Source organism: Lissotriton helveticus, chromosome 2_1 (genome assembly GCF_964261635.1).
Source record: "Lissotriton helveticus chromosome 2_1, aLisHel1.1, whole genome shotgun sequence".
Classification (NCBI taxonomy): domain Eukaryota; kingdom Metazoa; phylum Chordata; class Amphibia; order Caudata; family Salamandridae; genus Lissotriton; species Lissotriton helveticus.
In genome coordinates, this window is record NC_136059.1 from 1,373,417,012 (window position 1) to 1,373,430,468 (window position 13,457).

The following is a 13,457-nucleotide window of genomic DNA, read 5'->3' on the forward strand; positions in this document are numbered from 1 at the left end:
CAAATATAAAAACTGCCACAAGCCCTGTGAAATATTCAAAAGCAAACAGATGCGGGTGACAGATGGTGAGAACTGGCACAGTGCAGCCATGGTAGGGCAGACGCCCCAAAATCCTGTCCACTGGGCGAGGCAACATGGCCTCACAGCTGACCACTACTCTGAAGACACGGTGTTCTTTAAAGGTGTGCTTACGTCTATGCCCGCAGTCATGCTCTGCTAATCTACAGCCATGGTCTTACATTTATTGTAGAAAATCTGCTGAGTTAGACAAAAAAGAACATCACAAATGAACTGGCCCAATAAAAGTAGCTTTTTTTAAAGAAAACATTGGTCCTTAACGTATCAAGTAAAGAACACCAAATGAATTATAGTCAACAATGTGTACTATAGGCTAAAAAAGTGTCCAGCCGGACACGATATTTAATCAATTTTGAGAGATAAACAATATTGCGAGCACCTTTATTTATACAGTGGATACAATCCTGTATCCAATACAAAAAGAAAAGGAATGAAAATAAAAGAAGGAAAGGGGGATACTTTCAGGCAAAGAAACACAGGACGCATGTAATTTAGTGAAAATTAAAACAAGGCTATCTTTATTTAGTATACACACGAATGGCAACACATTGGAAAACTTGTGTGTAACTATTACTTGTCGACGGCGTTTCGATCCTTTAACAAACATATACAAGGATCATCATCAGGACTGGAAAATAATTGCCTGAATATTGAATATAAGCCTCGGAGGCTTGTATTTATAGTGGTGTCTTTGGGGAGGCGGTCGGCTTGGATTAAGGGCCAGTCACTCATGGTCAATCGCAATAGAAGGGACTTCGTCCCGAAGGATCTGGATGATTTCAACGAAGCTCAAGGTCAAGAGCTTTCGGCGGGTGAAGTTAGACCGCTTGCCAACAATTTGTGAAGCCGGGAGCCGTTGGGGCCGGCAAGGGGCGGTAAGCGGGAACAATGTCCCGATTGTTTGCTCCGTGAGGGTTGATACCTCGATAGCCTTTAGGCGAATGCCGGAAGTCTGCAGGGCGTGATAGCTTGGGCAGGAGTAAAATAATAACTGCAAAAAAAACAAGCATTAGAAATGCAATCGGGCTCGGATTTATTTGAGTTTGAGCTAATGGCATTGTAAATGCCAATGTATTTTTGCCATGTGTTATGGAGTGTGTGCATGTGGTGTGTAGTGGAAGTATCTTGGTTGAATTGTAATTTTACCAATGGTGGCATGCTGTGCTTTATATGAATATGTTTAAAAGTAAAGTGTACCATACTGCGATTGCTTGGTGGAAAAGTGCACTGCCGGCTGGAGGTGTGTGTGCCTGGTGGAAGGGTGCACTGACGGCTGGTGGGTGTGTGCTTGGTAAAAGCATGCACAGATGGATGATGGTTGTTGGTGTATGTGCGTGGTGAAAGCATTCATTGACGGCTGGGGGTGTGTTGTTGTGTGTGTTGTTTTCTGTGTGCTGGTGAGTGTGTGGTGGTGAGTCTGTGGGGGTGAGCCTGGAGAGTGAGTGTGGTGGTGAGTGTGTTGTGTTGAGTGGTGACAAGTGTGTGGTGTTGAGAGACTGAGGTGTGTGGTTTGTGTGTGCGTTATGTGTGTGTGATGTATGTGTGTGTGGTGTTTTCTGCACACTCACACACTGCCCCGTAGTCACACACTGTTTACCCTGCACACTCATTCTGCACACTCACACAATGTGCACCCTGACACACTGTCTCTGCAGTCACTCTGCAGTCACTCTGCAGTCACTCTGCAGTCACTCTGCAGTCACTCTGCAGTCACTCTGCAGTCACTCTGCAGTCACTCTGCAGTCACTCTGCAGTCACTCTGCAGTCACTCTGCAGTCACTCTGCAGTCACTCTGCAGTCACTCTGCAGTCACTCTGCAGTCACTCTGCAGTCACTCTGCAGTCACTCTGCAGTCACTCTGCACTCTGCAGTCACTCTGCACTCTGCTGTCACTCTGCACTCTGCTGTCACTCTGCACTCTGCTGTCACTCTGCACTCTGCACTCTGCTGGCACTCTGCACTCTGCTGGCACTCTGCACTCTGCTGGCACTCTGCACTCTGCTGGCACTCTGCACTCTGCTGGCACTCTGCACTCTGCTGGCACTCTGCACTCTGCTGGCACTCTGCACTCTGCTGGCACTCTGCACTCTGCTGGCACTCTGCACTCTGCTGGCACTCTGCACTCTGCTGGCACTCTGCACTCTGCTGGCACTCTGCACTCTGCTGGCACTCTGCACTCTGCTGGCACTCTGCACTCTGCTGGCACTCTGCACTCTGCTGGCACTCTGCACTCTGCTGGCACTCTGCACTCTGCTGGCACTCTGCACTCTGCTGGCACTCTGCACTCTGCTGGCACTCTGCACTCTGCTGGCACTCTGCACTCTGCTGGCACTCTGCACTCTGCTGGCACTCTGCACTCTGCTGGCACTCTGCACTCTGCTGGCACTCTGCACTCTGCTGGCACTCTGCACTCTGCTGGCACTCTGCACTCTGCTGGCACTCTGCACTCTGCTGGCACTCTGCACTCTGCTGGCACTCTGCACTCTGCTGGCACTCTGCACTCTGCTGGCACTCTGCACTCTGCTGGCACTCTGCACTCTGCTGGCACTCTGCACTCTGCTGGCACTCTGCACTCTGCTGGCACTCTGCACTCTGCTGGCACTCTGCACTCTGCTGGCACTCTGCACTCTGCTGGCACTCTGCACTCTGCTGGCACTCTGCACTCTGCTGGCACTCTGCACTCTGCTGGCACTCTGCACTCTGCTGGCACTCTGCACTCTGCTGGCACTCTGCACTCTGCTGGCACTCTGCACTCTGCTGGCACTCTGCACTCTGCTGGCACTCTGCACTCTGCTGGCACTCTGCACTCTGCTGGCACTCTGCACTCTGCTGGCACTCTGCACTCTGCTGGCACTCTGCACTCTGCTGGCACTCTGCACTCTGCTGGCACTCTGCACTCTGCTGGCACTCTGCACTCTGCTGGCACTCTGCACTCTGCTGGCACTCTGCACTCTGCTGGCACTCTGCACTCTGCTGGCACTCTGCACTCTGCTGGCACTCTGCACTCTGCTGGCACTCTGCACTCTGCTGGCACTCTGCACTCTGCTGGCACTCTGCACTCTGCTGGCACTCTGCACTCTGCTGGCACTCTGCACTCTGCTGGCACTCTGCACTCTGCTGGCACTCTGCACTCTGCTGGCACTCTGCACTCTGCTGGCACTCTGCACTCTGCTGGCACTCTGCACTCTGCTGGCACTCTGCACTCTGCTGGCACTCTGCACTCTGCTGGCACTCTGCACTCTGCTGGCACTCTGCACTCTGCTGGCACTCTGCACTCTGCTGGCACTCTGCACTCTGCTGGCACTCTGCACTCTGCTGGCACTCTGCACTCTGCTGGCACTCTGCACTCTGCTGGCACTCTGCACTCTGCTGGCACTCTGCACTCTGCTGGCACTCTGCACTCTGCTGGCACTCTGCACTCTGCTGGCACTCTGCACTCTGCTGGCACTCTGCACTCTGCTGGCACTCTGCACTCTGCTGGCACTCTGCACTCTGCTGTCACTCTGCACTCTGCTGTCACTCTGCACTCTGCTGTCACTCTGCACTCTGCTGTCACTCTGCACTCTGCTGTCACTCTGCACTCTGCTGTCACTCTGCACTCTGCTGTCACTCTGCACTCTGCTGTCACTCTGCACTCTGCTGTCACTCTGCACTCTGCTGTCACTCTGCACTCTGCTGTCACTCTGCACTCTGCTGTCACTCTGCACTCTGCTGTCACTCTGCACTCTGCTGTCACTCTGCACTCTGCTGTCACTCTGCACTCTGCTGTCACTCTGCACTCTGCTGTCACTCTGCACTCTGCTGTCACTCTGCACTCTGCTGTCACTCTGCACTCTGCTGTCACTCTGCACTCTGCTGTCACTCTGCACTCTGCTGTCACTCTGCACTCTGCTGTCACTCTGCACTCTGCTGTCACTCTGCACTCTGCTGTCACTCTGCACTCTGCTGTCACTCTGCACTCTGCTGTCACTCTGCACTCTGCTGTCACTCTGCACTCTGCTGTCACTCTGCACTCTGCTGTCACTCTGCACTCTGCTGTCACTCTGCACTCTGCTGTCACTCTGCACTCTGCTGTCACTCTGCTGTCACTCTGCACTCTGCTGTCACTCTGCACTCTGCTGTCACTCTGCACTCTGCTGTCACTCTGCTGGCACTCTGCACTCTGCTGGCACTCTGCTGGCACTCTGCACTCTGCTGGCACTCTGCACTCTGCTGTCACTCTGCACTCTGCTGTCACTCTGCACTCTGCTGTCACTCTGCACTCTGCTGTCACTCTGCACTCTGCTGTCACTCTGCACTCTGCTGTCACTCTGCTGTCACTCTGCACTCTGCTGTCACTCTGCACTCTGCTGTCACTCTGCACTCTGCTGTCACTCTGCACTCTGCTGTCACTCTGCACTCTGCTGTCACTCTGCACTCTGCTGTCACTCTGCACTCTGCTGTCACTCTGCACTCTGCTGTCACTCTGCTGTCACTCTGCACTCTGCTGTCACTCTGCTGTCACTCTGCACTCTGCTGTCACTCTGCACTCTGCTGTCACTCTGCACTCTGCTGTCACTCTGCTGTCACTCTGCACTCTGCTGTCACTCTCCTGTCACTCTGCACTCTGCTGTCACTCTGCACTCTGCTGTCACTCTGCACTCTGCTGTCACTCTGCACTCTGCGCCGCCACTCTGCTGTCACTCTGCACTCTGCGCCGCCACTCTGCGCCGCCACTCTGCGCCGCCACTCTGCGCCGCCACTCTGCGCCGCCACTCTGCGCCGCCACTCTGCGCCGCCACTCTGCGCCGCCACTCTGCGCCGCCACTCTGCGCCGCCACTCTGCGCCGGGTATTACTAGTAGTGGAGAGGAGAGAGTGCAACCAGCGATGGCAAGAAAATAGGAGGGGCGGGGGGAGAGTAGAAAAGAAGGGAGGAGGTGAGACGAACTAAGAAAGGAATGAATTGCACACTTAGGATGGCGAGTCTCTTTATACAAGCTGCAGCCAAAGTGCAAAAAAAGGTATGTCAAGGATTTACAACGAAGTGCAACATTAAAACACACACAATGTGTTCACAGCCTGTGTTTTTTGCAAAGTTCGGTCTTGGCCTCAATTACGAAACCAAAAAAAACAAATATAGCTTGGAGTTGCAGTTCGGTTTACCTTACCTGAACTTTGAAATAAGAGTTGCGTGTGGAAGCCCAGTCTGAACTGGAACAGTTTAGATCAGCAAGGGGTGTGTTCCATCATGGTGAGGATCCGAGTTTGTGATCCGGATGAGTGAGGCTGATGAAGCCCTTTCCCGGCCTGGCATGCAGCAGCTGCGCGCTGAGCACTGCTGAATGGTGAACGCGCCCGGCCATCTGGATTCACTTACGGAGGCACCCTGACAGCTCCTAATTATAATTAATGTACTTCTTTGCGCGAGCACGAACGAAAAATGCCCAAGATGGCGGAACAAAACTACATTTACCCTATCACTTCAAGCCTATTAAAACGACAACACAACGAAGACGAATCACTGGCCAGATGACAGAACACGCTAAGGAATGTGTGGAATTTGTCTCGCCAAAGCCCTAGGAGATACTTTTTTTTCTCTTCTTTAACATTAGGATCTCGAAACTCCTCCCACTTTCAGTGGGGAGGAGTCCGAGCCCTAAAAACCAGGTCAGAAAATCTAGCAGCAGAGGTACTGTGACCACATTTTCTACCAGAATTATGTAATTTGCACATTCCAACTGCGCATGCATCACTGAAGTATTTCTATTCAGACCATTTGGTTCTCTTGGGCTTCAAGATGGTCTCAATGGCTCTTCAGACCCGATCCCATCACTCCTGTGACTGAGGACACAGCTACGAAGGGTTACTGGCCACTGGCTTCCGAATCTAGAACTCCTGAATGTAGATTTCACTGGTGATTGTGCTTATTTTCTGATTGCAGAAAACTTTATGCCACTGCAGTCCGGTTGAAAAAAGTTACCCTAGCAAAAGAATGTGCCGTGAAGTTCATTGTCTAGGCAACAATGCAGGAATTAACCAACTCACTAATCACCTCATCAGGGGAGATTGCACAGACTAGGTGTGATGTCACCTCTGATCTTCAGATGAAAAACAAGTCTCTGCAGCCAACACATGAGCCCACTGAAATGCATTCGAGACAATCTCCCTATCCCATGCATTGTCCAACTACAACTTCTGTGGATTTCCAGACGTTTCGCTCTTTTCCTAGATAGTAATGTCTACCACCTTCCGCAGGTTTGCTTACCACTTAACAGTATGGGTTAGGAACGAGAAGAATATAACCAAGCCTTTTGAGGCCGAAGGGCAGAGTTGGAGGACACGTCTGAGAAGATCTAGAGTGCCTGCAGGGGCATTACATAGGCCCCCGCATCCCCAGCAGTGCTGGGGCCCCCTGAGCTGCAGGGGTCCCCCTCAGAACAGTACTCAGGCCTGAGCACTCCATATTAAATTCGGAGCGGGCCCCTCCGCGTACATTGCAGGGGTGCCCCTTAAACTTTAATCACGCCACTGGGTGCCCCAACTCCGACAGGCACCCCATTCTGCCAACTCCATTCCAAGAATCCAAAAACTCCATTCCAAGAATCCAAAACTGGTTTCCAGGAACAAAACAAAATGCACTAAAATCGAAGCAGACGTGCATTCTCCATGTCTCTGTGCACTTTATTGGCTGTCTCACATCCCCTTATTTTACAACCAATTTGCAAGTAGAAAAAGGCAGTGCCACAGAGGACGAGCATCCATGATGTGAAATGCTCATCATTTAAACATAAACCTGCAGTGATTAATACATTCCAAGGTGTGTAGGTGATCCTAAGTGAATCTTAATTAACTCATAAAAAAACATGATTATTCAAAATCAGAAAAGGAAAAAGTTGGAATCAAATTACCCGAGACTACAGAAAACCAACAGACAGCTAAATACATCGAACACTAGAAAAATCAATAGGCCTGGCTTCTATGTGCTGAACAAAATAATTTTTAAAAACCAGCTGACGTGAAAAACAGTGACCCCCACCTGCAAAAAAATACAAAACCGGATGTATCTATTGTACTTTTGATATGCATACAAAAATGGTCCTTCATGCATTGCAATGTAAGCAGTCCATAAATTATGAAATGGTTTCAAACGCCAATAGCATTAGGTGCGAGAGCAGCTCCTCTGGGTGAAGTCAGAGACCCCTCTGTATATATTTTAGATAAGTGGAAACACTAGGTCTTGCAGACACATGGGCTGCCAAGTGAGACCTAAATGTGCTAAGAGCAGACCTAAACTGAAGAGGCGGAGGCATAGCCCAGCTGAGGCTCACTACGCTGAGTGTAATCTCTGAGCAGCACTTTCACCTCCCAAAGCAAACCAAAGCACCAAGGGACGGCTCACATATTTCACATTTATAAAGCTCTGTTGAATATAAAGCGTATAAAAAAGTTTATATGTACAAAATGTAGCGCCATTAAAAATAACCAAACCTATCCACGCCTAAAACCCATCTGAAGGAAGACATGGTTACATTACTAACTCAAGCTGTAGCCATTTTGGGGCAAGTTCCTGATGGTGAAAGTGCAGTTTACCATTTTATAGGTGTTACACCATCACTGCCACTTCTAAAGAGCACCTGTTCTGACATTGATAGCACCCTGGTGCTTCCAGCAGTCTGTGGACTTTCAACATAATCCCAAGGCACCCACCGCAGACCAGCAAGGGCATGGAATGCTCAGTAGGATTTGTTTTTTGGAGGGGGGGCTTCAGATTTTCCAACATTCACGCTGACATATAACGTTAAAATACATAGAACAAGCAGGTTGATTGAGAGGGCCTAACGGACAGTGAAAACTGAAAGCAATGCGGATTGGTAGGAGCACTATGCGCGAGAAAACAATATTTTGTAAAATAATAAACATTTTTGAGGACTTTCAAGACAGAGGGAAAGTGTGTGTGTGTTTTTCGGTCTGTGTGTATGTGAAACATCCTGGTGAAAACCAACACACACCTCATCATATTCGACTAAAAGCACCTCTACCCAGCTATTTATCAGAAAAACATTAGGGAAGGTACGCCCCTGAAGAATGTAGTCTGAGCAAGGTTGAGACAGTGCACTGCTGCAAATATTTGGCCATGCTTTTTCAGTCGGGGTTTGTTGTCTACCTTTATAGCGTACATTTTCAAACGATGAGTAAAAATTACAACTTAATATAGGCAATTAAGACAAACGACTTTAATCTCCAACAAGCGAACCCGTTGGACCATACCAGTGGTCCGTGGAAAACTTTCAAATGTCGAACACGTCACCAGATCCATAATCGTCTCGCGGCGAAGAACCAATATAAAAACGGTTTGAATAACTTTACTGTCGGGTTCAAATCAGGTGTTGCAACTCGCAGTATCTGGCCACAGCTATAAAAGAGGGCCGAGAGACGGCGGGGCGCCAGTGGATGGATTAAAGCCAAACAGATTCCGAACAAACAACTGCAGCTGCCAATACGAGAGTTCGAATACGTTTAGTTTAATGCTTTGTTCAGAAGTTGCCTATTGTGTGTTAAATTGTCTGTAGGAGGCGTTGCCGATCCAATTCCATAACTAGACTTTAACCCTGACAGAAGATGTCATACATTACATCCATAAGGAAGCTCCGTTAAGAACACGATGTTAAGTGTTTATACTTAAGGAGGTAATAGAAAAAAATACCTTTTTGAATATAACAGCCGTCGTTCGGGCGAAAGAGAGACTGGCCGTGTCCCAGGGCCCCCACTGCTGGACATTTATACGCCCAGCTAAATTCAGGAACACAGAAATGTGAGATTTTTAAGCAGTAATGCTAACAACTGTGTCTGCCCTCTGACCTAATTTGACAAGAGGGGCATTTTAGGAGGACTGAGGCGAAACATTTTTCCCGAAGGACCCGGAGTCCTGTCCAATAAACGCAGATGTAAGACTTACATCAAAAGGGACATGTCGAAACTCACGACAAAACAATAAAAGGCCCTTTTGAATCCGTTCTTGACTAGAGGCAGGACGGTCTTTCATGCAGAATAACCTCTGCGAAGAGCGCCTCGGGTGTGCAGGCGAACAGTAATCCTTGCCAGTGTGCACCTCCCCGCAGCGCGCCCGGCATCGCTGCAGCCTGAGCCCAGCCGCTGCTGGGAGGAACGTTACCAAACCTTCGCTGTGCCTGCATGTCTCCCCCTCCCTGTACAATACCCTTCCCACAGAGCCGCATGTTCTCATTGCTGCAGCCGATGTAGCATTAAAAGAGCAGCATCCACCTACAGTTTACCAAAGAGCTGGGGGACCCCGCCAAGTGCCATCACAGCCTGTGGTACCCCAGGCGCACGCAGCCTCCTCACCTGTGCGGGATCAGCGCTACAAGTCACGGTGACGGCAGCTCTTCCAAACAAGAACGCCCGCCTGCTGCCTGCCCTCTTATTCAACTGGAGGAGGCGGAGACAGAGCACGCCCCCTGGCGAGCAGCTCCGGTCACTACACATCACGTTGTCTTGAGAGCCAGTTGAACGACAGGCTCCATGGATAGACCGAGGACTTGTAGGAATGTAGCCAACCAGATAAATAGATTACATATCACTGTAAATGATTCGTAAAGCACAGCCGATGCCAGCTTTCCGTGATGAAACCCTTAACATGCTTTCCAATTCTTGCTGAAATTAAATTACGTTTTTCAATGTCTTGGAACATTCACACCCTGAAAAGTAAACAAAACGTACCAATTTTGATTCAAATGATTTATGAATGAATCAATCATTCACGCACAATAACAACAATCCACGCCTTATTATCCTTAGCAGAAAAGGTCACTTTATTAGGACAGGCAAAACAGAGTATTCCTTCTTAAAGCAACATTTTTATCATGAGAGAGAAAGAAAACATTATCAAAACTTCAAACATTTTCCCCCATAAATATATAATCAAAAACATTCCCAACAATACTTATCAATTCAATTTCAAAGCTTTATTCGACATTTGTCATAAAAGCATTTCCTCCCTAAACACTATACAAATAAATACTACATCTAAAAAGTTATATTAAAATACATTATTAAACATTTGACAGTCGAAAACACTATACAGTTAAAGCTACTTGCTTATTTCATAAAATTCTGATAAAACAATTTCAGTTTATCTCATTAGCTGCCAAAGTGCGAGTGCGAATTACCTATGCCCAGCCAAGAAATTTTGCTACAGCAATTGCAAAGAACGGGGAGCAGTCTGATTCTAGTATTCTAAGAGCAGTCGATTGGCTGCGAGTGCCAATATTCAGACAAACTGGACGTAGCCATTTCCGGCGTGGGTTGGCATATAAGGGGCAACAAAACAACAAGTGGGAAATATGCTCCGTTTGATCTTTACAGAAATAGCAATACTCGTCCCGCGGTGGGATCCAATGTTTCTTGAAAGCATTTACTGGCAGTGTTCCTACTCGGAATTGAAAATATAGCTTCCTGTCACGTGGGCTTTCAATTATGTCCCAATAGGTTTCACATACTGGTACCATTTTAATATCCAGAAACCGGGCTGACATTTTAGCTATTTTCCCAGTGCAATAAATTGTGGAGTACACCATCTCCCAGTACATTTCTTTCAATTTTGCTTTTGTCGGAAAGCAACCCACATCCCTGTTGCCCCAAAGATGGTCCAAATTTAGTTTTACCAATAGGCCCCGCAGATCTTTCAACCAAGCAATACAGTGAAACCGATCTAACTTAACAACATCTAACAATGCATCGGCGTAGTGAGCCAGCTCAGGGGTCACCATCAGTCGCCTCCAATACAACAATGGCCGTAATCGGGCAATATCCTCAATGCTTTTCCTACCCAGTTCCAACTTCAATGGAATTATGGGTGTACTTTGTGGTACCATTATTAACCCTCGCAAAAATTTGTTTTCCGCTACAACCAAGTCCACCAGGTTTGATAAGCCCCAAAGTTCAGAGCCATACAAACATGCGCTCAAGACCTTCATATTATAAATTTCAAGAGCACAATTTATGGGTTTTGTCAAGGAGGCTTTGTGTTTCATGGCCACCGCACCTGATAACTGGCTAAATTTTAGTATTGCGGTATTAATGTGCGATTTCCATTTCATGTTGTTCTGGAGTATTATTCCTAAATAGGAAAAATCTTTCACTTCCTCAAGAGGAGTACCCTTATACTTGATTACACCTTTAAATGTAGACTGTCGATTCAAACACATACATTTTGTCTTGGTTGTGTTCAGCTCAAGGCCCCGACTATCACAATAATCACCAAATGAGTTAACAGCCTTTTGAAGGCCGCTCGGTGTGCGGGAAAGTATAAGCGTATCATCCGCGAACATGAGGACGGGGACATGCGATAGTGGGAAATATGATCACCACACCAACCCGCACCATCCACCTTACCAGAATGACCAATTGCCGGTCCCCCAATTGTATCTATATCATCTTATGCCCCTGTGAAACACCATATGTTGGCGAAACAGGAAGGGAGATAAGGCTTCGCATTGGGGAGCACAAATCAAACATCCGTACTGGCAAAAGGGGAGCTCCCTTAGTAGAGCATTGGACATCTAAGGGGCACTCTGAAACTGACCTTAGGTGGTCAATACTGGAAAAGATTCAAACCCCGGTGGGCACAGATCCTACCCTGTTGAGAAAAAAACGAGAGGTCTTTTGGATTTTTTTCCTCAACAGCATGGAAAAGGGCCTCAACGAGGAATGCCCATGGGCGAATGCCCTTTTGTAATTTTCAGTTTAACCCCCTCTGAATTGCTGACCTTTATCGATCCTTACCAGTCTAAGGAAAACAGACTACATCTTCCAGCATACCCACTCATACGAGTGGCTGAATGTTCCTGCTACTCGAGTAAAGCCTTCTAGAACCCTCCCTATGTGCGCACCGCTTTAAGAATAAACCCCCCCCCCTCGTCCGTCTGTGACCAGTGCCCCACCCGGGGCTGATACCTTCGTATATACTGTTTGACAGGATCGACTAGTCCATCTAATCTTTTTCTTTCTCCCACATAACTAATGGCCATTACAGACTTTTCCATATAAGATCGCCGTCTCATTTCCTATAAAGGGATCAGATCCCTCTGGTTATGCTTTTATGTCAGGTACTCCACTATAAGATGGCCGCCTTGTTTCCTACGAAGGGACCAGACTCCTCTGATCCGTCATCTATATTGCTAATACTCCAGTGTTCCCGCGCCACGACAGCTGACTACTATTACGGCCGCATATAGGTATATATAGGCGTGTTCCCTCTTCCATCCCCGCTCATCGCCTGCCCCTGCACATACCACCCGGGCCGCCGACTGGAAACCGCCACTCGCTAATGCGCCAGGTATGTTTACTTCCATGACCGAATCCAGCTGTCGGTAACCTCCTTAGAAGGTTGAGTCCGTTATTTAGCCCTTATAGCGTATACAATTTCTATCTAGCATACTTTTCTCACCCTGGTGAAAACGTTATGTTTCCTCAGACTGCATCTGGACCCACCTATGAGGGAAATCCGGAGCGCTAGCATATACGTCATTCCTGGAATCCCGTAGAAAACCTTAAGATATTTTATTGGGTAAGAACCCCGGCTTGCGATATCTGCCATTGAAAACGCATCTTATGAAATTTGCCACGCTTAGCGTGTGTGTTCATTATTGGCCATCCGTAGTCTATCGTCCAGTAAGCCGCCTTTCTCCCGCTGCAGGTATTTCTATTGGCCACTACCAGTCGGCGGCGTCTTCCCCTACCAGAATCCATCTGTGGTATCGTCTCCATAACCGACAGGTATACTTTCCATAACATTGTTAGTCTCCTCTCCCCTCAGGCAGGACCTCGCACTGGTGAGCAATAGATACTGATTTTCTTCTTTTTTCTTTCACCTCAGGGTAATACTTTTTTCTGCACTACGTCATCTTTTTCTGTGCCTATACCTCCGCGCATCTCCGGGGACATCATTCCCCCTTTCTCAGGTATGACTGACAGCTGACCCTCATAGGACCACCCCCGATGAGCAATTAGGTATAAAAATCTTATCTAGTGAAGCGACCAAGTCCACTCTTAGCATTCTTTGCACTAATTTCCTGCAGATACCCCGGACGGCTATGCCTTGACACTTGGGTGCCAGCAAAAGATAACCCACGCCTCAATATAGAGCCAGTCATATCTGCCACTTACAGGTAAAACAAACAATAGTGTTGTTTCCATGACCTGCCAGTTGTATCGACTGTCTGTCACTAAGTGCCCCTAGCCGATGCCCATTGTTGTATTTCCAATTTTCTCTTCCTTCATTTTAGATATGTATATACTGACTTGTTACTTTAACTGTTTGTGTGTTGACTGTAGGCCTAGTTAAGACTCGACTAACTGGATGTCATAATCTATATAAGT

At 48.1% G+C, this 13,457-nt stretch overlaps 1 protein-coding gene across 1 annotated transcript in view; it reads right to left on the reverse strand.

Annotated features, from left to right (window-relative positions):
• The window catches only part of ALDH1B1 (aldehyde dehydrogenase 1 family member B1), an 87,469-nt gene extending 77,903 nt beyond the window's left edge, over positions 1 to 9,566 (reverse strand). The window contains exon 1 of the mRNA XM_078676315.1: positions 9,423 to 9,566. The gene's annotated coding sequence lies outside the window, so the exon portion shown is untranslated. The remainder of the gene's footprint in view (positions 1 to 9,422) is intronic.
• Between the last annotated feature and the right edge of the window lie 3,891 nt (positions 9,567 to 13,457).